Source organism: Pseudorasbora parva, chromosome 16 (genome assembly GCF_024679245.1).
Source record: "Pseudorasbora parva isolate DD20220531a chromosome 16, ASM2467924v1, whole genome shotgun sequence".
Classification (NCBI taxonomy): Eukaryota; Metazoa; Chordata; class Actinopteri; order Cypriniformes; family Gobionidae; genus Pseudorasbora; species Pseudorasbora parva.
Window position 1 is genome coordinate 28,980,074 of NC_090187.1, and position 27,271 is coordinate 29,007,344.

The 27,271-nt window shown below is 38.7% G+C and overlaps 1 protein-coding gene across 2 annotated transcripts in view; it reads right to left on the bottom strand.

The window, feature by feature from the left end:
- The window catches only part of tspan9a (tetraspanin 9a), a 324,934-nt gene that overhangs the window by 188,599 nt on the left and 109,064 nt on the right, over window positions 1–27,271 (bottom strand). The window lies entirely within an intron of this gene.

A 27,271-nucleotide genomic window follows, 5' to 3' on the forward strand; every position in this document is an offset into this window, starting at 1 on the left:
CATCGCTTCAGTCGCGTCGCAAAGTGGATTTCCACGGTCACTGCTGTCACAGGACTTCACCAAATCATACCAAAGAAGTGTGTTTTTGACAGAGCGGTCCTGCTTTGGAAGATGCCGGTGAGTAAATCAACTTCAAATGTCTCTGCTATTGGCTACCGTCGCATGAGTAAACATCAGTAAACGATACGATCGCGTGCTTCGTCATTCAAATGCGCTAACGGTTACTCCATTGTTGTTCTGTATAACGTTACACTATTCTGACTCTGACGTGCAAAACCGTTTTGCTTGCTACCTCTAAGGTCTAGTCACATACAATAGTCCATAAACCGAATCATGTCCTCATAAACTGCACACAAAGGCCCCTAAATACAGTACATACCACAGAGATGGACATCCTGATGTTGCCGTTTCTCCTGTTCAATTTATTTCAGCCTCAGATTTGATTCTGGATCATTATCTGTATTAGCTGAGATAGATGGGTTTCTCCACGCTTGAGGACGTCACCGCTTTGCGCGCTCATCATTCTTTAGCTCCGCCCACACGATACGCCTCCAGGCGCTCGGTTTTTTCCGGAAAGACTCGGTACAGCCCATATTTCTTTTATAAATATGATAAAACTAAAGACTTTTCGGAGATATGAAGGATGCAATACTACTCTATAGGTACTCAAGATTGACATGAGAGTGACTGAAACTGAGTGTTTCACCCCCCCTTTAAAGTAAATAAATTGAAAAATATAGACACAGGAGTTTTTTGTTTTGTTCTTGAATAAGATACAGTCCTGTGCAAAAGTCTTAGGCACGTTAGTATTTTCTCACAAAGTATGGTTTTAAGCCAGTTTTTACACCGATCGGGGATAACATTATGGCCAGCTGCCAAATATTGTGTTGGTCTACCTTTTGCTGACAAAACAGCCCTGACCCATTGTGGAATGGACTCAACTAGACCCCTGAAGGTGTGATGGCACTAAGATGTTAGCAGCAGATCCTTTAAGTCCTGTAAACTGTGAGGTAGGGCCTCCTAGATCGGAATTGTTTTTTCAGCACATACCACAGATGCTTGATTGGATTGAGATTTGGGGGATTTGGAGGCCAAGCAAACACCTCAAACTTGTTTTTGTGCTCCTCATACCATTCCTGAACCTTTTTTTGCTTTGTTGCAGGGTGCATTATCCTGCTGAAAGAGGCAACAGCCACCAAGGAATGCTTTTCCATGAAAAAGTGTACATGGTCTCCAACAATGCTTAGGTGGTACGTGTCAAAGTATTCACTAAGATGGTATATAGGACCCAAGGTTTCCCAGCAAAAAACATCGCCCAAAGCGTCACACTGCCTCCGCTGGCTTGCATTCTTTCCATAGTACATCCTGGTGCCATGTACTCCGCAGGTAACCGTCACACAAGCACCCAGCCAGCCATGTGATGTAAAAAAAAAAAAAAAAGTGATTAATTAGACCAGGTCACCTTCTTCCATTGCTCCATGGTCCATTTCTGATGCTCACGTTTCCACTGTTGGCACTTACGGCGGCAGAGAGAGGTCAGCATGGGCACCTTGACTGGTCTATGCCGCCATATATGCAACAAACTGCAATGCACTATGTATTCTGACCTTTCTATCCTTTCTATTAGAACCAGCTTTAACTTCTTGAGCAATTTGAGGTACACTAGCTGGTCTGTTTGATTGGACCACACGGTCATCCTTCACTCACCACATGCATCAAAGAGCCTGGGCCGCCCACAACCCTGTCGCCGGTTCACCACTGAACACAGCAGACCAGGAACACCCCACAAGAGCTGCAGTTTTGCAGATGCTCTGACCCAGTCGTCTAGCCTTCACAATTTGGTCCTTGTCAAACTCTTTTTTTCCTAGCAAATGAACTTTGAGGACGAAAGGTCCATGTGCCTAATATATCCAACCTACTAACAGGTGCAGTGATGAAGAGATAATCAGTGTTATTCACTTCACCTGTAGGTGGTCATAATGTTACACCTGTTCGGTGTATATTGTTTGCTGTTGTGTAGGAAATAAAATATCAGTGTACACTTCCAAATAGTCCTTTTGCCATTAATTGTAATAATTCAGTGAGATTTTTGTATGCGCAAGGAGTTGGTATGATCCACACAGAGATCGGATCTCGCCATCGAGTGTCTGTGATTTTTTTATTACCTAAAAAAACTGTGCAAGCAAAAAGCTGTTTTAAACGCAAAGGGAGGTCACATCAAATAATGATTTGATATAGTTAATATAAATTCATTGATAAATACAATTTATTAATTACATTTTATTTGAAAGCATCCTCACTTTACAGCACTTTTACACAAGTGCCTAAAACTTTTCACAGTACTATAGATTTGCAGGAAGGTTTCTTCAAGCGTCTTGGATATGTTCTTCAGGATTCATACAGGCTGTTGTCAGACTCCTTATGTATGCAAAAAACTCCCTTGATTATTACCATTAATGGCAAAAGTAATGTTATAAAATGTAAATACCCAGTCTGGGTTTGTCAGTTGCCAGGAGAACAGTACTTGCCTGACTATATTGTGCCACGTGTAAAGTTTGGTTGAGGGGGGATTATGGTGTGGGGTTGTTTTTCAGGGGTTGGGCATGGCCCCTTAGTTCTAGTGAAAGGAACTCTTAATGCTTCAGCATACCAAGACATTTTGGACAATTTCATGCTCCCAACTTTGTAGGAACAGTTTCGGGATGGTCCCTTCCGGTTGCAACGTGACTGCACACCAGTGCACAAAGCAAGGTTCATAAAGACATGGATGAGCGAGTTTGTGTGGAGGAACTTGACTGGCCTGCACCTCAACTCGACAGAACACCTTTGGGATGAATTAGAGCAGAGACTGCGAGCCAGGCCTTCTCGTCCAACATCAGTGCCTGACCTCGCAAATGCGCTTCTAGAAGAATGGTCAAAAATTCCCATAAACACACTCCAAAACCTTGTGGAAAGCCTAGAAGAGTTGAAGCTATTATAGCTGCAAAGGGTGGTCCAACTTCATATTAAACCTACAAATTAAGAATAGGATGTCATTAAAGTTCATGTGCATGTAAAGTCAGGTGTCCCAAAACTTTTGGCAATATAATGTATACCACCACTATCTTGGACGATATTCCAATCAGATAGCTGTGGTATACATTTAGTGCTGCTTCTAGATTTGGTCAACACAAGGCATCTTAGAAGGCACCATCTTTTTGCTGGCCAACATCTGCGACAGCATTTGTTGTTGAGAGCATTATGCCATCAGACAACTCACAAAAGTTTACAATAGAAACTGTGCCATTTTGCTGCAACTTTTTCCTTTCTGTATTCATATGCATGCCTGCTTTTAAGTACCTGTCACAGCTGCTGTGTTTTTTGTTTTGTTTTTTTGTGCAGTCTAAAAAATTGTTATCAGCCCAGCCACTGTTCATATGGGGAACAATGTTGGAAAGCCACAATTGATAAACAGTCACCACACACCACACACACACATGCATATCTGCAATTCCATTATTAAGACTTCAGTATTATTACATCAGAATTGCATAATCTCCCACTCTCAGGCGCACCACCTGGGACAACCTATGTGGCCGTCTTCGAAAAATTGATTCTAGGAAAAATATCACATTTGGCATAATGCTATTTGTGAGATTGCGGTGTAATGAAGCAATGTTCTCGCTACAGTTCATGTGGATTAATCCATCCTATATCACTCAAAAAGCGATTAGGCTACAGGTGAGTGAAGCAGCCATTTAAAACTCAGTTAATAAAACTGAAAACAGGAGCGTTTAATGAGTGAGGCCTTTAATGGACACTCTGAAATAATGAAATGTTTAAGCAATGACATACTCTGGTGCAGGTTAAAAGCCAGCGCTCTAAATTGAATGGGAGCACAGGTTCTTCCCTGAATCAGCAGTGGGTTAATAGGTCCTCGAGCAGGAGGAGTGTGTGAGTGATCTGTGATGGACACAACCCTCACTTGTGCATTCCTTTAAATGTATATTCCTTTAAAGTGCAGCTGGAAAGATCCGATTTACTCTGAGATATAAAGCATCTTTATTCTGTTTTTGTACATGTCAGTCACAGTCGGCTGTAAATGATAGATGTTTTCTGCATACATGGTCATGTGACAAAGATTTGGCATTTTTGCTAGATTAATGGGCCGACACAGCATACATGCAGATACATCTTACCCTACCCTCCCTTACACACAAAAACCACACAGCTTATTTATTCAGCAATGGCAACCTGAGCATTCAAATTAATCAAAGCCCAAATGGTATCATGTTCAGAATAAATGATGCTCGTTTATAAATCAAACGTTGTGTTGACACAAACTTTCATTTATTTAATTGTGTGCCAAATGGCACTTCAATGCCTCCAGTCAGAGGGCATACTCGCTTAATGGAAAGCTATTAGTGTTTCAGCCTGGCTAAATGACTCAAGAAAAATCAATTTTGTTTGTTTCTTTAAAGGCTTTAAGCATATCTTTTTTAAGCTTGCATTACAGTCTTTAGTTCAGTCAAAAGTTAGTCAGATGCAAACAGCATACTAATGCCAGGACTTGAGTGTTTTAAAAGCAACTTAGCAAACTCTGCTGCTGAAATGTGGCACAAATCTGTGGTAAGCCTGAGTCTGAATTAGAGAAACAACCACTGCGTCTTTATAGGCTTGCAGTAACCCAGTGTGGCACTTCGAAATTGTAGTTTTACAACCTCCCCATCCTCCAGTTTAAACCATACAGTTATTAAGCTTGGTGGGGGATATTGCTAACTTCATGTGTCAAATAAATACAGTATTTTTTCGAAAAACTCGAGGGTCAGATAGAGCTTTGCTACTATAAATAAACCAAATTAAGAACGAAGAAACTGCATTTAGAATATTATTGGACTCCTTCCGAGGTAGTATCCAAATTGCATGAAAAAGTGCCATGCTAACTTTACTACGACAATATACATTAGGAACACTATAAATAAGCATTTTTCCCAGAACACTTTGTAGGCATGTTTTAATTTGGCAAATTAGCACAAATATAATTTATCAGTTTTTCCCTGAGGGTCAGGTTTTAGGGCTGACTTTCATGCTGTAATTTAACCTAATAAAAAAAACATGATCGTACGCTGATAAAAATTAATCATTGCGGCTGTTAGTGTAAAAAAATATATACAATTTGTTCTTAGTTTAAACCTTTCTATGAATCTATAAGTCTTTGTTTGTTGCTTTACTTGGATAATTTGACTAGCTCACTTCATTTGGATTTGTAGCAAAACATATTTTGTATAATTATATAATCAAACGTAATCCTGAGAAATATAGACAAAGCTTTGTAGACATGCATGTATAACATACTTTTTGTAACCCTGGACCACAAGACCAATCCTAAAGGTGTTTTTTTTTTTCTCCGAAAGCTATTAGTGTTTCAGCCTGGCTAAATGACTCAAGAAAAATCTATTTTGTTTGTTTCTTTAAAGGCTTTAAGCATATCTTTTTTAAGCTTGCATCACAGTCTTTAGTTCAGTCAAAAGTAAGTCAGACGTAAACAGCATACTAATGCAAGGACTTGAGTGTTTTAAAAGCAACTTAGCAAACTTTGCTGCTAAAATGTGGCACAAATCTGTGGTAAGTCTAAGTCTGAATCAGAGAAACATCTTTATAGCCACTGTGTCTTTATAGCCTTGCAGTAACCCAGTGTGGCACTTCAAAACTGTACTTTTACAATCTCCTCATCCTCCAGTTTAAACCATAGAGAGGTTGGTGATATTGCTAACTTCATGTGACAAATAAATACAGTCTATTTTCAAAAACTCAAGGGTCGGATAGAGCTTTACTCCTATAAAGAAACCAAATTAAGTACCAAGAAACTGTATTTAGAATATTATTTGACTCCTTCCGAGGTAGTAGGCATGATCCAAAAAGCATGAAAAAGTGCCATTAGAACCTTATTAGAACCCTACACTATACATTTGGAACACTATACGTAAGCAGTTTTCCCAGAACACTTTTTTTCAATTTGGCAAATTAGCATGAATATCATTTATTTGTTTTTCCCTGAGGGTTTGGGGCTGACTTTCATGCCGTAATTTGTTCCATTTTTTATTTTAATTACATTAAAAAAAAAAAAAAAAAAATCCACATGACCGTACACTGATAAAAATGAATAATTGTAACATGTAAGTCTAACATTTTTTTTTTTTTTTTTTTTTTTTTACAAATAAATCTTTGTTTGTTGCATTACTTGGATCATTTGAGTAGCCCACTTCATTTGGATTTGTAGCATTTGTAGAAAATTTGATAATTTTGACCCGTACTATGGCTGTTGCCACAAATATACCCATGTGACTTAAAAGGTTAGTTCACCCAAAAATGAAATTCATGTCATTAATGACTCACCCTAATGTCTTTCCACACCCGTAAGACATCATCGGAACACAGTTTAAGATATTTTATATTTTAGTCCCAGATCATATGCAGTCTATGCTCACTTTACTGTCCATGTTCAGAAAGGGAGTAAAAACATCATCAGAGTAGTCCATATGTGACATCAGTTAGTTCATTAGAATCTCTTGAAGCATCGAAAATACATTTTGGTCCAAAAATATAAAAAATGACTTTATTCAGCCTTGTCTTCTTTTCCGTGTTCCTTTAAAAAGATTCCAACGGTTCATGAATCAGTGAATCGATCAATGATTCGGGTCACTAATGTCATACATTTCCTTGTTGGGCGAACTAACCCTTAAAGAATGGTTTTGTGGTCCAGGGTCACATTTAAGTTACATTTACTTAAAATATTTACTGCTGTATTTGGCTAATGAAATGAACCCTTTTCACACGATGACGAAATATTTTTCCATATTGCATTATAAATCAATCAATTCTCTCATTTCATATTTTAGGGTATCATTTTTTAATGTTTCCTGCATGTAGTTTTCTTGCTGAAATTGAAGCATTCACTCAAAACAAGAATGTTTGCTGCTTGTTCAATATTATATTTAAATGAACATTTTGTCACAACTTAATATATTTGTGTAAAATCTACTTACTAGGAGTAAAGAGATTTCTAGTTCCCAGAATGCTTTGCAAGGTATTTAATCGGAAGAGGAAATGTGAAATGTATTTATATTCATGTGTTTTTAAGCAAGATAAATCAAGTAGAAGGCTTGATATAGTTGTTTAATGTTCTATTAAGTTGGGGTTTAGTAGTTATCATCATGTTTGAGTTTTGGCCGTCATGTTGATGAGTGGAGCCTAACATTAGGATGACGACAGGTAGGCACAGTGCATCATGTGAAATGCCTAACTCAATGAATGAGCAACTGTTTATAACAGTATAATAATAATAACAGATTTTATTTATAACACACTTTTCATTCAGAAGAATCTCAAAGTATTATGTCTCCTCTCTACTGCATACTGATTATTAAATATAATGAAATGGAACGAATGAATGTTGTATGAAGAGTTATTTTTACTTCTTATTTTATTGCCGCTTATACAGTTGAAATTACAACTTACAATGTTGAAGACATGTAGTCTATTTGGTCAAACACAAATCTCAAAATACAGCTCAAAATACTTAGAAGTCTGATGTAAACAGTAAAACCAAGGCAATATTTTTTTACAGTGTACAAATTTACACAAATGCATAACTCATCAACATAAAGTGCACTGGGGATTCAATGCCTTCACTTTACTGCATCTGTTGTAAAAATAAATGAGCTTTAGTTTCACAAGGTGTATTGCATTGTATTATTAGCCAGTGACAGTATCAATAAACAATACATCTACTGTCCTTTATCTTCAAGCACCCTTTTCACATGGCTCATTTCGATCACACCACTGTCATCCTTTACACAACCGAACAAGCACTGATCTATATCCAACAAAAAATGAAATCCCTGGCACTAACTTATATGCACTTGCAAGAATACCTGAAGCACCAAAATCAACCGCCAAACCCCCATACATCTACAAACAAACAGACAGAGCTTTATTGCCTTTACAAAGATGTCAAGGTTATGGTGTGTGTGATTCACAGTTGCCCCCTTGCCTGTATAATGATATAGCTTTACATTCGGCTGAAGCCTTCGCCATTTGAAGCTAGATAAATTTTAAAGGTGCTGTTTTGCTCTCTGTGTGGTCTACCCTCATAAAAAAACATTAGTTATAAAAATATAAGACTATTTATCAGAAGCAGGCCAGGCAGCAGCGGCTCGAAGGAGAAATTCAAAAGGTGAGAAGAAAGGACATCCGTTTAAATGTCGTGAACCCTGAGGTGAAAGGAACTTCAGAGTGAGATTAAATGAAGAAAATACTTCAAGTATACGCCGATGCAAAAATAAATAAATAAACGCTGTCTTTTTTTGATACTGTGCATGTATTTAAATTCAAATTTTACTGTTGAATGAAAAAGCTGAGGAGGACAATTACACTTTCCATTTCATGGATGTGGTAATTGTTGTTTCTTCACAATAGGTCTTTTGAGATCAGCGCAATAGAAATGTCTACGTTTCGAGGCTGGTGGCTATTGAGTGGATTAAGTATATAAAAAAGGCAGGTCTTCAAATATAAATAGAACAAATAAATAAATAACTCCTCCTCCAATCATAGTGCAGCAATGTCTCACCTCCCTGAGCATTAGTTATCCGATTAGGGAGCAAATCCTGCCTGTCAGCTACAGATGATAACGTCGTTTCAACTTTAATGTCATAACGCAGCTAATCCTCTTTGACGCAGATGAGCAGCAGACAAAAGCAGCTCACGGCGGACCGGCGTGCCTATCTTCCTCTCCCTTCCTCCAACTTAAGTCTTCATCCACCTGACATCTCCACTGTTGATGTCATGACAGCCCCTGTGTGATTTTAACCTCTCACTGCATCTGTTCATTCCTAAAAATGACAGATAGATTAAACGATAGAGCGATATATAGAGAGAATGACAGAGCAAAAGTTTGAGCGATTGATCGATCAATCTATAGTTCGATAAAATGACAGAGAGATTGATAAAATGATATAATGACAGAACGCTAAAATGACTGAATGACAGCGAGACAATGACAGAACAACTTAAGGAGAGAATGACAGATAGTAAAGAACAGAACTTTAGAATGATAGGTACAACGACAGAGAGCAATCTACCATTCTTTTTTCCGTCATGCTATCTGTCGGTTGATCTGTCTGTCATCAACTTTTGGTAGTTCTGTCATTCCATCCTACAGTCATTCTATCTGTTAGTCTGTCATTCTATCTGTTAGTCTGTCATTCTATCTGTTAGTCTGTCATTCTATCTGTCGGTCGTTCTTTCTGTCAGTTGCTTGATCTGTCCGCATGTACGCCTACTGATAGCTGTATCATTCAGCCATTCTATAATTCTGTTCGTCTCATCACTCTCTCAAATTGTAAAAAAATCACAGTAGGTTAGAATGACAGAATGATGATAGAATACAACAGAACAACAAAACGGCAATGACAGAACAACAGACAACATCAGAACGATAGAAAGAAAAAAATATACATTAAAAAACTACTAATTTCAACTTTTTAATTTTTTTTTAGACAACTACATTTTTATAGATTGCCCAGACAAGACAATTAAAGGTTTTTTTTTTTGTTTTTTGTTTTTTTTTTGTCGTCAACTAGGCTAAAAGTTGAATGAACAAGTATAAGTGTTTCAACACAAAACCGTGGGTTGAAACAACTGATTTTGTGCACAATTTACTAATTTGTTCCCTCAATTTACAAATCATAAATCGATTTATCAAACAGAGGGACCGAAATAGTAAATAGCGCGCATGATTTAGCCTATTGTTTTGTCTGCAGGTAATGAACCAATCAACATGAATTGCTAAATCGTTTGTTATGTGTCAGGTGAAAGTATATTTTTGCATATGTTTAGACTGTAATAATATAGTCTCTCAGATTACGTTATATATTTTCTTCAGTCGAGTACTAACAATATCCCAAATGTTTCCACCTATTTGTAAATTGTGAGAAAATTGCTATTTTAACCAAAGAGCCGAGACGTTTGAGGGAGTCGCCTGTTAATTGCATCATATCTGCGTTCCCCTTAGGTTTCCAGTTTTATTTTGCAGAAACGCTTTACTCTTCGTCCATGTGCAACATGTGCCACAGCAGCCGCTGAGCAAACGCACTGAGTAACGTAATAACATAATTTTAAACACAATCAAATGTATCTATCTATTATTATAAACAGGGCTGCATTACCTCATACTCATGGCCGGAAAAGCGGAAATAGCTCCCGTGACTGTGTCCCGTCAAAATAAAAGTCCCGTTGTTCGCGAGCCGTGTGTTCGGAAACAATCGCTCCAACGGCCTTGCTCAGCTCCCTCAACACTCGGTCCTGCTCTGCTTTATACTACAGTAACGTTAATAATTGTATTCATGAACATGATTTCTGCCCAAGTCCTAGCCCGATTCTTTTCCACCGGCTTTGAGGTGAAGACCACATCTCCCAAGAAGATTCTGTGCTCAAACTTGGTGTCATCAAACTATGCATTTGTTTTGAATAGCCACTCTCTAGCAGACAGAAAAGTTACATTTTGGCATGGTGTAATGTTATTGATATTGTTCACAAATCCATTACATTTAACTGCATCATTGCAACTTTGAAACAATAACTACAGTATTATGACTCATTGAATCAGTGTACTGCTGATTAGAGAACTGTCGAGACCAGATCATAGTGTTAATTGATAGAAAAAATGATTTGATCTTAAACACTGGTATGAAGTACTTCTTCATTGCAAATTAATATTATCATTATTTGTTGCTACGCTCTCTCCTATAGAGGTCGTTGATTTTGAAATTAGCTGAGGATCAATAAAATGCAGCTCATAACGGTTTCTTACAGTGATGAAACTCCATTAAATCTGCATATAGCACAGGAACTGAAGATCAGATTCATATCCGCTTTTCGGAGACACATGTATGTGACCAAGTGTAAATGGAATAGTTTTGACAAATCAGATGTATTAAAGGTCCCGTTCTTCGTGATTCCATCTTTCAAACTTTAGATAGTGTGTAATGTTGCTGTTAGAGCATAAATAATACCTGTAAAATTATAAAGCTCAAAGTTCAATGCCAAGCGAGATATTTTATTTAACAGAAGTTCCCTTTCAAAGCCTACAGCGAACGGCCGGTTTGGACTACACCCCTGCACTTCCTTCAGGAATGACGTCACTAGAACCGTTTGTTGACTAACCCTCCACCCACAAGAACAAGCAAAATAGAGGGCGTGGTCTTGTTGCTCTCTCACGTGGAGAAGAGCGAGCATTCAGCGCTTGCATCTCCCCGTTATGGTAAGAGGCGGGACCTTTCCAGGCAAAGTGCGCTAAGCTGCTGTCCAATCACAACACGGGAAGCGCTGGCCCAATCAGAACTCGTTACGTATTCCTGAAGGAAGGACTTCATAGAACAAGGAAATCATCGGGCCGTTTTTAGGACAGAGAAAACAGCGCTGTACAGATAAGTAAATTGTGTGAAAAATACTGTTTTTTTACACGCGAAACATGAACTCGTGTTATATTGCACACTGTAAACATAATCAAAGCTTCAAAAACACGCGAAGAACGGGACCTTTAAGTGACCAGGTGTTAACAGGTCAAGAAACTCTAAAAGAGGAATAAAATGGGACTTTTTTTTAATTGTGACTTTATATCATGCAATTCTGAGGGGAAAAAAATCTGAATTGGGAGCTAAAAATTCACAATTACCTTTTATATAGTTTTATTCTAGCTTGCATAGATTTTACACGGCATGGACCCTAATAGTCTATTTTCATTTGCACTGTTTATTTACATGTGAGTCACACACAATCTGGTGTGTTCTGTGTCACTTAGCAGCTTGGTTTGTAATAAATGCCAACAAAGGAGAAATGTTAAGAGCTCCCTGCAGTTTTCCACCAAAATAAGATCTCAGTGGTTTAACGTTTGAAAACAAGAAATTCATATGTACATATTTTCTATAAATGATTATTTCCAAATAGAGCTATTCAAGTATTCTAGTGAATATTATATATATATATATATATATATATATATATATATATATATATACATATATATATATATATATATATATATATATATATATATATATATATATATATATATATATATATATATATATATATATATATATAAAATTTATTTTTTTGTGGAAAAATATGCTTCACATCACAGACTCAACACGAGATTTTTTACAGTAAAGAACCCTCAAAATAAGCAGGCTAATAGCTCAATAGCCCAAATGCTCGCAATCATATTCTCTATAGTCGCGTTGTGCCTGAGAAAAATGTGTTGTTCTAATTCAGTATCTGCAGTCAGATGATATGTTGTCAGGCTAAATGTCAGTGTCATTATTCTAACATTATTTTTGTAGCTTGTCTCTCACCTCAGAAAACCAAACTTTCCTGTCCTCTCAAGCGGTTATACTGTGCTTAATATATAAAGCACGAGCTTGCAACATTATGTTGTCAATAAGTAAGTCAATAAATAAATGTAAATTACCACTAAATCACCCTGAGCCCAGGTATCGGAATCGGCATCGGTTTAAAAAAAAAAAAAAACGGTGTTGGAACATCTCTACCAATATGCCATTTTAGTTTCACGTGTGTTAGTGTGTGTGTGTGTGTGTGCAGTGTTGGGCAAGCTACTTGGAAAATGTAGTGAGCTAAGCTACCAGTTTCTCTACATTAAATTAAGCTTCACTACACTGAAGCTACCCCCCTGGGAAATGTAGCAAGCTAAGCTACAGCAACTTGGCAAAAGTAGTTTACTACATCTACAACGTGATCTCATGAAAATACGTGAGTATTTTTACGTAAAGTGTGATTCTACTACACGTACATTTACTAACGTTTTCACACACAATAAAACGTACAATACTGACTTATTAACAGCACTAAAATGTACAATATTGACGTATTGACAGCACTAAAATGTAAATTATCGACGTTAACGTGTAAGCAGCCAGCCACCGGCTCCCATAAATCGTGGCATTAATATTGTTTATTTTATATCCAATAGTCACATCAATACATGTTTTCAGTCACATTTATTAAATGCATTTTACTAAGTTAATCAACCTAATATAAAATAACAGAAATATAAAATAACATTTTGCTCTCGTGACATCACTACAAACTCATTTCGGGTGATGTTAAAAGAAGACTGAATTTTAAAACCGTCAGATGAATAACATTCTTGCCAACCATTTTGTAGTATTTAGCTTGTTGTTTGCTGTGAGACATAAAAAGGCATTTTCTCCTATTCAGCAACTGGCGATCACAACACCAAAACACAACATCAATTCACAAAACGCAACACTTTATTCGTTTGCTGTAATCCAAATCGTTAGAATCCATATGTTTGCGAGAAACAAATCTAAAATTGAGCCCGGTGATCTTCATCTCCATTAGTCTTCATCTCCTCTCAGTAACGCGACGGCAAACATCAAATCTCGCGCTCGTAAATTCAAATTTAAAAAACGCGCCCTCATGAAGCGTTACGACATGATTTACGGCAGTGGCATCGAACGCTCATTGGCTCTCGCCTGCTTCGTCACAGATTTTGACATGTCGTGTTTCAGTCGATTTGTATTTGAAATGGGAAGCGCGCAACTTCACGGAGAGAAGCCGGATTAATATTTTCATTGATTAATAGCTAAGCTAACATTCTGCTCTGTATCTCATACAAAACTATTAACGTTATATACCACCAGAGAGGACTGCGACTGCAATACATCTTCATTTGAACTACTTTTGGTACCGCTTTTGACATTTTTGCAATAAATAAATTATTGTGAGTACACTGGTCTGTCTGTTATGCTTTGATTTATAACAGTACGTTGTTTTAATAAATGCTAATGGGTAGGTTTAGGGGTAAGTGTAGGATTAGCCGTTCAAAATATTTTTTTTAATGCTATATTGTTACCAAAATCGTCATTTTCCAACGTTTTACCTTTTATTTTCTTTATATTCTGTATTAAATTGGTAGGTTTAGGTTTTGGGTAGTGTTAAGGGATCGTAGATTAATCAATAAAATGGTCAAAGGGAAATTATATAGATATCTTTATGATATAACAAAACAAATTTTTTTTTTTTATCAGAATAAAGTTTTGTATTCACAAAAAAAAAGATTTCATGATGGATTCGTAAATATTTTACGTTTTTTAGCTGTAAAAATGTAATAATACTACGTTTAAATGTTGCAAATACGTCTATATTTTACATTTTAGCACTTCTCCAAACGTACTAAGACGTACGTTTAGTCTCTTTGAAAGTAACGTATTAATACCTACGTATTAAGGGTGAGATCAGGCTGACATCTAAGCTACTTTTTATTTATTTAATTTTATATTAAACCAACTTCATTCATATGAATGCTATCTCAGTAATCAATAAAAGTCAAGCATATAGACATGCATACTTTTTCAGTTATTCAAAAACTGTCCGAAATCAATTCGGCAACAAAAACATGTGATCCATTATATTAACAAAACCAGGTGTTGAGAGTGTGTGTGTCTATGTTCATCTGTATGTGTATGATATGCATATGCACCTGTGTGTTTGCATTTATGCTCAATTTAGACTTGGGCACTTTTGCAGGACAAACTGAAAGTTAATGTACAACTCAACTTGTACAAAAAAAAAAAAAAAAAAAGTCAGAAAGTACAGTAGCAAAATAATTAAGACCTGATCCAAACAGTACCAACATGGCAAAAAAAACAAAAAAACAACAACATGTAGCCTAAGTATGTGTGTGTGTGTGTGTGTGTGTGTGTGCGCGTGCGCGCATGTTTTTGTGAGATATGAGGACACAAATGTGTATATTGACATGGGTATGACATAGGTATTACAAGGAGAGGGTGAAATATGAGGACATTGCCCATGTCCCCACTTTTCATAATGCTTATAAATCATACAGGATGGGTTTTTTTAGAAAGTAAAAATGCAGAATGTTTCCTGTGATGGGTCGGTTTAGGGGCAGTGTGTGTGTGTTTGTGTGTGTGTGTGTGTGTGTGTGTGTGTGTGTGTGTGTGTGTTCTATCATTATTTCATTCATATCAAGAGGTGGCCAGGTGGACCCCGATACTTTTAAGAGGTGTTTATTCAAGAGACACAAAAAATTATTAAATTATTTTCAAACTTTGCATTTTTTCTTTTGTCACCGCGCGGAGGATACGCAGCGAACTGAGCGCTCAGAAAAAAAAACGTCAACTAGATAGTGCGAATGTGCATGCCCCTATCCCGTCTTTACGCGCTTAATGCCAAAGGAGTACTTTGAAAGGCTCGTGCATCTGTGCGCATCTGCGCGAGGCAGAAAGGAACGTAGAAAGTGAAGTATATCCGCGACTTTTGTTTCCAATTTGAGCTTGCTCTTCAGAAATGCTTGGGGAAATGTAACGTTAGCTTGTGTGGACGCTACCGCACTACTTGATCAACAGAAGAGCTTCGCTACTGAAAAGCGATTTGATTGAGAAAACAGCGACGCTACCACCACGCTACTGAAAAATGTAGTTAAGCTAGTAGCGTCACTACTTGTAGCAACGCTACTGCCCAACACTGTGTGTGTGTGTGTGTGTGTGTGTGTGTGTGTGTGTGTGTGTGTGTCAAAAGTTTTTGTGAAATAAATTAGCTTCTTTTCTTAAAAAAAAAAAAAAAAAAAATTGGTTGTGACTTTGTGAACATTGGGAAATGTGGGTCCCATGGCCAAACCATTTGAGAAACCCTGCCCTATAAGTCACAGCTGATTGGTTTCTTTTGTATCGGCAGTAAATTAGCTCACATGCTCAACCTTCAAATACTTGGTTAGAATTTGCCTTGCCAGTGCGACATGCTTTCACAAACGATCACCTTCCCCTGCTATGGGTAATTCATGTACATTATATTGAACAGAAACAGCACGTCTTATTTGCACACAGCAGCGTGTCATGCAAGTATTGGCAGTAGCATGTCCCATACTTGCTCTGCAGCAGCAGCAATAATTTTTAACAGCAGAGTAGCAGATCTATTCCGCCAAGACCAAATATATCATCATTGTCATACCCATTACCATGGCAAACACTCTAGAAAGTGATCAAGACAGAACTATTGTTAGAACGATTGATCGACAGACAAAATGATTGAACGACAGACAAATATCATCGGGTACCTAATGATTTTTCACATTAGCATTCAGATCAGCATTTATAAACGCAAAATTTGCCATCATCTGTGAGTGGCGATGTTCAATGATCGGGATGCTGTGAACAGTGTGAAGGTTACTGCAGAGGCTTCACTTTCCCATGCAGGTGGATTTTCCAGTGCTGTGCTCAGGACTCAGTAAACAGGCTGTCTGAACTCTGTTCTGGTCTGATACTCTCACAGAGGGCACATCGACAAGGAGATGCCATTACTGCTCATTTCGCCTTAAGCCATTCCCATAAACCTCCACTGATCACAGCTCTTAGTTGCACTTAGAGAGGACTTCAGAAATGCCTGCCAAAACAATACAAATGTCCTCTTTGACTCTCTGGCTTTTCTTATATCGTTTATAGCAGTTTTATATATGTTTATAGCAGTTTTATTTTCTCTTCATTTTGTTTTCTTTAACTCCCACGTCAATGGGATAAACATCTAAATGTCAAAATAGAACAAATTATTGCCTAAAGATCAAATGTGCAATTTAGAGATTGGATGGAAAAACTGAAAATAAACAAAATAATCACTCCCAAGAGGTGCAAAGACACTGCCGCCTTTAATCATAGATTTTTTAAATGCTTCTTTTACCAGCGAGCTTTATCGTTCTCTATGTCATCAAAGTGTTTGTATCCCTGTTGTATCTTACTTTGATTAGCATTCATCAGTAACTAGTACTGCAAAAATGTGTGGGGGCTTTCACACAGGAGGAACGTTTTCATAGTTTCTAGAACAAATGACAGAAGTACCTTGCCGGTAGATTTTAGCTCTAGGAACGTCTTTCCGTCTAAATATGTTCTATAATGAGCACAACAGAAACTACCAGTGACACAAGTGTACACTGATTGGCCGAACGCCAGCACCCGCCATTTTTTTTAAAGCGTGTAAACACAGATTATATCATACATATTTATTCCTCTAACTAACTCTACAAACATGGAAACCCGAGATAAATGGACCTCTCAGCCTTTACGCTAAGGAGAAAATCCAACGCAACTAAGCTAGCGACATTGGACATAAACGCTAATACTTTTTCATATGCTGTCTACCTTCTTTGTAAAACAGTTCTATCTAATAACATATTAGGACAGGACTGTCTGTTAGACGGATCGTAAATTAATGAAGACAGAGAATGGGAGTGTGCTCAGGCTCTGCCGTTCTCATCGCCGTCAAAATAAATGTCCGCAGTGGCCTCAAAGTAAAGGTCACAAGAACAAGCGCGGCTAACATCACTTCAGAGTTCCTACTGGCAGTGCGAATACAACCAGGAAAATTGCCCTAGGGGAACATTTAGTTATTTGGGAATCACCCTGGTTGTTTAATACTTAGCTCGCGAGACTAGATTGGGTTCACAAGAACAAGACAAGATTTTTGCTCAGTATTTTTAAGAAATCCTCAATGACTGGAAAAATTGTCTGCAGATGTATTTTGAAATATTTTACCAATCATCTTGTAATGAATGTAATTTCAGTTCTACTTTCTGAGTATATAAAATATCAAATGCATTGAAAGACAACAATATACAAGCACTGTTTTCCTTTCAAGCAATATACAAGCACTGTCTTCTTTCCTTTATTATTTCGCATGTCTCTTCAGACCTTATTGTACATGAGCATGAGTTTCCAGAACTTCTGATTAAGGCTGTGTGTGACATCATAACTGAGCTCATTTACACAAATTAACCATAGAAATAAAATATATATATATAAAGAACAAAAATATCACACTCAATATTCTCTCACTTTTCTCTCAAAAAGTGCAAACAGAAACCAAAACAGAGACCAGAGCTAAGAGGTGGTTACAACTACACAGCTCAGCCTAAGATAAAGCGAGACAGGTTATTGTATGTTGCCTAATTTGCACAAATCAATGCTCATGGTTTACTTTCTCTTTCAAATTTGCGATTGCATGTACTCTGTTTATAGGGAGCAGCGGTGCTGAGCACAAATTTTACAAGATAATACATTTATCAGACGTTTAGGCTCTGTTGCGCAACGAATCATGTCACATGATCAGTGAACTGTGATTCCTCCTGATTTAAAGCTGAATTAATTTTTTTTTTTTTTTTAATGTATATAAAAATTTAAAAAAACTATTTAATGCTAATTTTACCTTCACGCTCCATCATGGCGACCACAACCTTTCACCTCGATGAGCAATCTCTTATAGTTCCTAAGTTCCTATAACTACCCGGTGCAAAGGCCCCTAATGTGTGATGGTGCATGGAAGTCACACCACACCTTGTGCATACAGAAATAATGTGATAATTTATCATTACACCTTTGATTAATGCTGGGAAAACAATGCATGATTTTAAAGGTTATCAGAACACTGTTCTTATCACACTACATGACTGTACTATTTAGCTGCTGTTTTGTGCACATTACATCGGTGATGGGGGGGTTCACACATTACAAAACATTTTAAAATGAAGAATCAAAGACAACTCTGTCTGGTCTCCAAACCAGCGTGGAATCGAATTACCTCAGATTTCAGGCCTTTGTCTCCAATTTCCACAAAACCGTGGGGCAAAAGTCGTATTTGCTAATAAGACTTATAATTAAGTCTATAATCTATGTCCTCTGAAACAAAGATGTTTCCGCCTTCATGATATTAAAAATATTGACAATATTAAATCATCATTTCAGATTTAAATCTCTCTCCAGTTGTTCAGCATCACTAGTTTCCAAGTGCAGATATCACTAGAGTCTGACAATATGCTCATAAAATTATTTCATGAATCATATCAAGGTTAAATGAGAGACTTTGTCAATGTCAGAATAAGCATTAGTCAGCAGTTAACAAAAAGCTGTTCATTCTTGGTGATAATGAAGAGAACTTATTTTATCAGATATTTTTTTTTTACATAAAAAAGATTTATAAATGCAGGAATACAGTAAGACATAATTCCTTGGATAAGATGTAGCACATGTAGCTCTTAACATGTTGATAGTTTGACATCCAGTAATATTTGGTCTTGATTATTAATTAATTAATTCTTTTTTTCCTTTTTTTTTTTTTTTTTTCCTTTCTTTTGCAGAACACAAAATAATAAAAACTTTCACCCTACACTATCTGCAGGAATCAAGGATGGCACATGTTTCTGAATGTAAACTGAATCAGATTTCAACAAAAAAACTATTCAGAGGAAAATCTAGTTGCTGGCCTTTGCTTATCTGATGCCATTATTAGAAAGTAAACAAGATATCCTCAGGCACAATTGTTGAACCGCAGTATATAAATGTAGGGATATTGATTTCAGATTTACCCACCTCTAAACATCATGTAAAACCATTAAGAACTAAATGTTGTTGGCTAATAGCTATTTCCTATTAGACAGGAATGGGTCTTCATCAAGAAAGCCACTTACCGCCTCTGAAAAACGATTTCTTCATTAGGCAATTCCAATTTTAGGACATTTCTGTAATCTCAGTAGAATTATATTTTAAATGATAATCACAAATGCCTACGATTGGCCACACTGTCTATGTCTGGTAATCTAGACAATAATTTTCACTTGAATAATCATAATGAGAAACTAAAATAGCCACTAAATTAAATATGGAACTAAAAAGGAGAATTTACATTGTACCTGATCTATAGAGATGTCCAGACCGTTAATCCCTACTCGAGCGAGCCTTTTTTGTCATTGCCATTCAAATAATGATTCACATCCATTTAAAAACACTCATTTCTAATGAATTAAAAGTACAATTAAGTCAAAAAAGTATGTTAAAGGTGCACTATGTAGTATTTTTGCATTAAAATATCCAAAACTATTTGCCAGTTATATATTTTGTTCAGTTGAGTACTTACAATCTCCCAAATGTTTCCAACTATTTGTAAATTGTGAGAAAATTGCTATTTTTTAACTTGCCTTGCCTTACCTATTTTAACCAAGGAGCTGGGACATCTGAAGGAGTTGCCTGTCAATTGCGTCATATCTTTACCCTTGTTTTTCCTTGGTTTTGGTAGAAACGCTTTATTTTTTGTCCATGTGCAACAAGTTTTACAGCAGCCGCTGAGCGAACAGAGTAACGTAATAACATTATTTTAAACACACTTCAATGCATCTGACATGATAAACAGAGCTGTGTTACCACATTCTCATGACCGGAAAGGCGGAAAGGGTGCCAGCAACTGTGTCCCGTCAAAATAAAAGTCCCGTTGCTCGCGAGCCGTGTGTTCGGAAACAATCGCTCCAGCGGCCTTGCTCAGCTTCCTCAACACTTCATACTCCAGTAACTACAGTTAATAATCACATTCATGAACATGATTTCTGCCCGAGCCCTAGCCCGATCCTTTTCCACCGGCTGTGAGGTGAAGACCACATGTCTCAAGATTATGCGCTCAAACTTGCCGTCACCATACTACGCCGTTGTTTTGAATAGGCGCCCTTTAGCGGACAGAAACATTACATAGTGTAACTTTAAGAAAGTAATAATCTGTTTAATGTTTCTACCATTTAAATGTTTGGGATGTGAGTTTTGTTTTATTAAATAAAATATTTGTATTCAGCAAATATTTCACAATATTACTGTTTTTACAACCCTCGGTGTACAAAAGAGACTTTAAAATACAAACTACTTCCTGCTTTAGAAAAAAAAAACCTCATACGGTTTAGAATAACGATGACAGACTGTTCATTTTTGTCTGAATTATTCCTTTAATAATGTTACTGCCTGTGTCAGCTATTTTAGATGTGTTCTGCATAATAAAATCCTCTATTGGGAGTTATACGCACTACTCTGTGCACATAACTCACATTTTAATGCATTTCCTTTCAAATTAAAAATGCAATAATAATGTCCAACGCCCATCATCTGCCATCACGAATGCAACTGTACATTTGCCTGTACAACTCTATTAGACGTTCAATCTAAAATACGACATCAAAAAAGCTTTAACATTTATTCCGAGCTCCTTTCTGGCTCCATTTTTTACAGTTAAAGCTTGTAATTTCTACACCACCAGCAGCACTGAATAGAACTGCAAAAATCTTTTTGAAGCAGGTTGGCTGAACACTCCTCCCGTCTGGTCACTGGTCAGCCAAACATTTTTTCTTTACAAGTTTCAGGGCATCAAATCTAGAATGACTTGCACAAATTTGTCTCTAAACTTGGATATAAGAAAATATTTCAACATGGAAAAAAAAACAAAAAAAAACACCACATTTAGTGATAAAGTAATATCACCTTCTTTTGCTTAAACGTTGACTTTAAGAAATGAATTTCATTTCTGTATTTTTTTTTTTTTTTTTGAAAACTACCCTTCACACATATAATACAATTATTAATAAATTAAATAAATCTAAGGCAAAGGATACTTTTGGTTTTGACACTGCTTTCATTACGTACTGCTCTGCCTTGATTAAACCAGTAACCCATCTTGTAAACTTTTCCATCAGAGTAAGCAAATTCCCAAAAAGTTGGAAACAAGCCATCATTACACCGATTTTCAAAGCTGCGTAAGGAATCAAGCAAGCAATTATAGGCCAATCTCAATACTGCCGGCTTTATCCAAAATTGTAGAGAAAATTATAATAGAACAGTTAATAGAACATCTTGAAGGTAATAAACTTATCAATTCCTAACAGTTTGGATTTAGAGAAGGGAATTCTGCAGAAATGGCTAATTGCTACCTTACCGAGAACATTAAGAGTAAGCTGGACAAGGGTAATGTTGTGGGAGCTGTGTTTATTGACCTAAAAAAGGACTTTGACTCTGTGAACCACACCATACTCTTGAATAAACTTGCCAGCTTCAATTTCTCTGAGCATGCTATCGTTTGGTTTGCATCATATCTGAAGCACAGTTAACAACGGGTTAAAAACAACGAACTCTTAACATCATTAGAATACACAATGGTTATTCCACAGGGCTCCATTTTGGGGCTTCTGCTCTTTAGTCTATATATAAATGATTTACCTACCTATGATTTACCAGCCAACTGTCAGATGTATGCTGACGATACAGTCCTTTATGCATCAGCTAGGACACCGACTAAGTAGCAGAAATCCTGACTAAGGAAATGGAGGATCCCAATGGCTTAAAAACAATCATCTGATGCTTAACGTCCAAAAAGAAAAAAATATATATAGGAAAATTAGAGGAAAAGCTAAATGTATTATTAAAATAGATCAAGAAGCCATAGAGCAAGTTGAGGAATTTAAATTTTTAGGTATTACTTTGGACTCCCAACTCAAATTCATTGCACATATCAATAAACTATATAAGACTGTCCAGACAAATCTAAACTGTTTTAGAATGATTAGGAATCATATACTGGTCAAAACAGCTTTACTGTTTTTTCATCTCTAATTTATCGTATGGTTTACTATATGGGGCCAAGCTTCCCAGACAACAGTCAAACCTATTATATCATTACATAACCAAGCACTGAAAATAATGAATCAGAAACCAATTAAGTGGCATCACTGCTTGATTGTACAGAAATGTTGATAGTTAATTTTAAATGTTGATAGTTTTATCAAGTTTACTTTTCTTAAATTTATTTTTAAATGTATAAATAACCTAGCTCCGACTGTACTCTGTCCTTTTGTGACAAAAATAAACATAAGGAAAGTTGCCACTAGGAGAGCAGTGGGTGGCAACTGCATAGCAGAGGTGATAGGGACTCGGTTTTTGAATGATTTACCAACAGAAATAAAAACAGAAACAGACCTGAAAACATTTAATAGAAAGGTGAAATTCTGGAGGGAAATTCTGAAGGCTGAAAGAAAATCAAACATGTGGACACTGAGCTATCTTAGTTTTAATGGATTGTCATATGTTGGCTAGAAACCTTTTATGCAACACATCTACACATTTTTTGTTATGGCTTGTCATATGACAATTATGTTTGTAATAATGTGTGCAGCATTGTCCCTGACAAAAAAAAAAAAAAAAAAAAAAAAAAAACAGATTCTGCAGGTTTTATTAAGGTAAATTTAAGATTTAAGACTAATTAAAGACAATTTAAGGAATAAACTGAAGGGAACATAACACATCAACATGTTCTCTAAATGTAAATTTCTGAGCACACAATGGGCCCTATTATATACCCAGTGCAATACGGTGCAAGGCGCAACGCAAGTGTTTTTTTTTTTTTTGCTAGATTCAGCCCGATGCAGTTATAATTTTTTTACCAAAAGTGGATTCAGACACTTCCTAAGTACACTTCGCTTAAGACCGTGTGCTTAGATTATTAAAATAGGGCCCTAAGACGTTTTGATCCAATTTAAGAAATTTGTAAGACTTTAAGGTAGAATTATGACTTTTTAAAGGGGTAGGCTTGTTTGAGTTTATGGGGCGCAGTATAGCATTATGTAACTTTTTTTTTAAATGCTGCATTTTTCCACACCACTGTCTCCACTGTCCTTTGAACGGCTCATTTGCTTCCTGCTTCTATGAAGCCCATCCCTCCGAAAAACGCAATGGTCGATAGATCATCTAACCAATAGATTGGTTAGATGGCCAAATGTAGTTTCATGTACTTTTATTGGCTGAAGTGCCAAGCACAGGTTGCCTGGAAAAGTCACGCCCCTTATCAGTATGGGCAGAAGACACATCTGCAGTGACTAGCAAGGGTTTATGATGTCACCAACCTGGAAAGAAGCTTGTTGTAGTCCAAACTGGCCATTTTTATAGGAAATAAGCTGCCATTCCTTCTCTGTTTGTATTGAACTTTTAGCGCGGTAACTTTGCAGATAATGTTTATGCTCAAGCAGCAACATTAAACAATAACTAAAGTTAAAAAAGTGAAATCGCATGCAACCACCCCTTTAAGATCCAACAGAAACCCTGCTGACTAAAAAGTCTCATTGTTATTACGTAGCTATGAATACATAACATTTTCAGGTACAATTTCATTTCGATAGATGCTGAAACGTACAATATGGACGCATTGACAACATTTAAATGTATTTTCAAAGTTAATGTATTTTAAATGTTATGTTTAGGGCTGTCAATTGCTTAAAATATTAAATCGCATGTTTGCAATGAGTTAACTTGCGATTAATCGCAACTTAATTGCACATTTTTTTCAGTTGTTTTATCATGTTTCAAGTTTTTAATACTCTAATCAACATGGGTATTGTAATGATTTGGTTTTTCTGTAATGATTTGGTTTTTATTTTGAAAGCATACAGCAGAAGGAGTGAGAATCCAAACGCAGTTTATTAACAAGTGTCATCCAAGGTCATAGTCCATACCAGGCAGAGGGTCAAGCACATATAATCAGTCCAAATACAGCACATACACTTTAAGGAGGGCGGACAGGAACAGGGAATCCAAGGCTCAGGCAGGAATCAAACTTAAGAAAAACAAGAACTGCTCGAAATGCCAACAGAGAATGTTAAACAAAAACCAACAGACATACCAAAACAAACAAGACTTCATCCAGAACACAGGGCAAATGGCATTTAAATAGACAGGGTAATAAACCAAGAAAACAAGACACAGGTGAACTAGGTTAACTAATAATGAACAGAGGATACTGGGTAATGAAGTCCAAGAATAACAAAGTCTATGGAAATGAGACTGCCATCTGCTGGCACCTAAGGGTACCGCAGCTGACGTTACATAGCCCCACCTCGAAAGAGCGGCTTCTAGACGCTTAAACACTGGTGGGAGGTGGAGCGGAGGTGGACCCGGGGGTGGGAAGGTGGGCCAGGACCAGAGGGTCTCCAGGGCGGAGCACGCAGGGCAGAGGGTCTCCAGGGCGGAGCACGCAGGGCAGAGGGTCTCCAGGGCGGAGCACGCAGGGCAGAGGGTCTCCAGGGCGGAGCACGCAGGGCAGAGGGTCTCCAGGGCGGAGCACGCCGGGCAGAGGGTCTCCAGGGCGGAGCACGCCGGGCAGAGGGTCTCCAGGGCGGAGCACGCCGGGCAGAGGGTCTCCAGGGAGGAGCACGCAGGACAGAGGGTCTCCAGGGAGGAGCACGCAGGACAGAGGGTCTCCAGGGCGGTGCACGCCGGGCAGAGGGTCTCCAGGGCGGTGCACGCCGGGCAGAGGGTCTCCAGGGCGGTGCACGCCGGGCAGAGGGTCTCCAGGGAGGAGCACGCAGGACAGAGGGTCTCCAGGGCGGTGCACGCCGGGCAGAGGGTCTCCAGGGAGGAGCACGCAGGGCAGAGGGTCTCCAGGGAGGAGCACGCAGGACAGAGGGTCTCCAGGGAGGAGCACGCAGGACAGAGGGTCTCCAGGGCGGTGCACGCCGGGCAGAGGGTCTCCAGGGCGGTGCACGCCGGGCAGAGGGTCTCCAGGGCGGTGCACGCAGGACAGAGGGTCTCCAGGGAGGAGCACGCAGGACAGAGGGTCTCCAGGGCGGTGCACGCCGGGCAGAGGGTCTCCAGGGAGGAGCACGCAGGGCAGAGGGTCTCCAGGGAGGAGCACGCAGGATAGAGGGTCTCCAGGGAGGAGCACGCAGGACAGAGGGTCTCCAGGGCGGAGCACGCAACCACCAGAGCCAGGCATATGGAACCAGAAACTCCCAAGGCGGATCAGCTGCGAGCCAAGGCCAGGAAAACCTCACAAACCTAATCTGGTACACAGTCTCAGGAGTAGGCTTGGCATCAGGTTTGTAAATGGGCATAAAGTGCCCAGACTCATTGACAGGAACAGACCCATAGACTCGAACAGGCTCAGGAACAGATCTGCAGACTAGGACTGGCTCAGGAACAGACTTGTAAACTAGGATTGACTCAAGAATAGACTTAGGCTCAGGAACAGACTCATAAACTAAGATGGGCTCAGGCTTTGGTTCAGAAAGAGACTTGTAGCCTAGGACGGGCTCAGGAACAGACTCGTAGACTAGGACCGGCTCAGGCTTGGATTCAGAAAGAGACTCGGGCTCAGGAACAGACTCATAGACTAAGATGGACTCAGGCTTTGGTTCAGAAAGAGACTTGTAGCCTAGGACGGGCTCAGGAACAGACTCGTAGACTAGGACCGGCTCAGGCTTGGATTCAGAAAGAGACTCGGGCTCAGGAACAGACTTGTTATCTAGGACGGACTCAGACTTGGATTCAGAAAGAGACTCGGGCTCAGGAACAGACTTGTTATCTAGGACGGGCTCAGGCTTGGGTTCAGAAAGAGACTCGGGCTCAGGAACAGACTTGTTATCTAGGATGGGCTCAGGCTTGGGTTCAGAAAGAGACTCGTGCTCAGGAACAGACTCTGAATTATGTGCAGCTGTTGTATTCAAAGCTGTATTGACAAATGTCGACCACACACACCATAGCGCCACTGCCATAATTGAAAGCACAGAGGAAGACCATATAAACTCAGGGACCAGAGAAACATCGGCAAGAATACTAAAGGATAAAGGCTTAGGAAAACCAGCTTTTCTGACCGTACTCAAAGATGGATCTGCCAATTTAGCTATCAAGCCCCAATGTGGATAGGAAGCCTTGGCGTCCTCAATCGCTTCATCAACGACACTCAGGAAAACAGGGATGGTGTCCGTGATGGCTGAAGACAGAAAGGCTTTATCCTTAATAGGAGACTTTGAATTGACAACTGTGCTGACAACTGACGGTTCCACTGTGACTGCGCTGGCAGCTGGCAATTCTGACTGGACTAAACTGCAGGCTGGCGGCTCTGACTGGACTACGCTGGTGGATGGCGTGACTGTACCAGTGGCTGGCAACTCTGACTGGACTGCAATGGTGGCTGGCGTGACTGTACCAGTGGCTGGCAACTCTGACTGGACTGGGCTGGCAGCTGACTGGACTGTGCCGGTGGCTGGTGGCTCTAACTTGACCAGGCTGGAAGCTCTGACTGGACTGGAAGCTAGCGGGTCTGACTGGACTGGGCCAGTCGCTGGTGGCTCTGACGGGACTGGACCAGAAGCTGGCAGCTCTGACTGAACTGGGCTGGAAGCTGGCAGCTCTGACTGGACTGTAGTAGTAACCGGCGTGACTGTACTGGCAAGCGATGTAAGCACTGGGGTTGTCATCATTAGAGTGGGCACAGATGGAAAGTGCAGGCCAAGCTCCTTGGCTGTCGGAGCTCGTCTCACGTAGCCCCCTCCGAAAAATTGTTTAGGTGAAGCCTCCTCGTCTGCCACTCCCACGGTGAATGGGGACCCACTTGA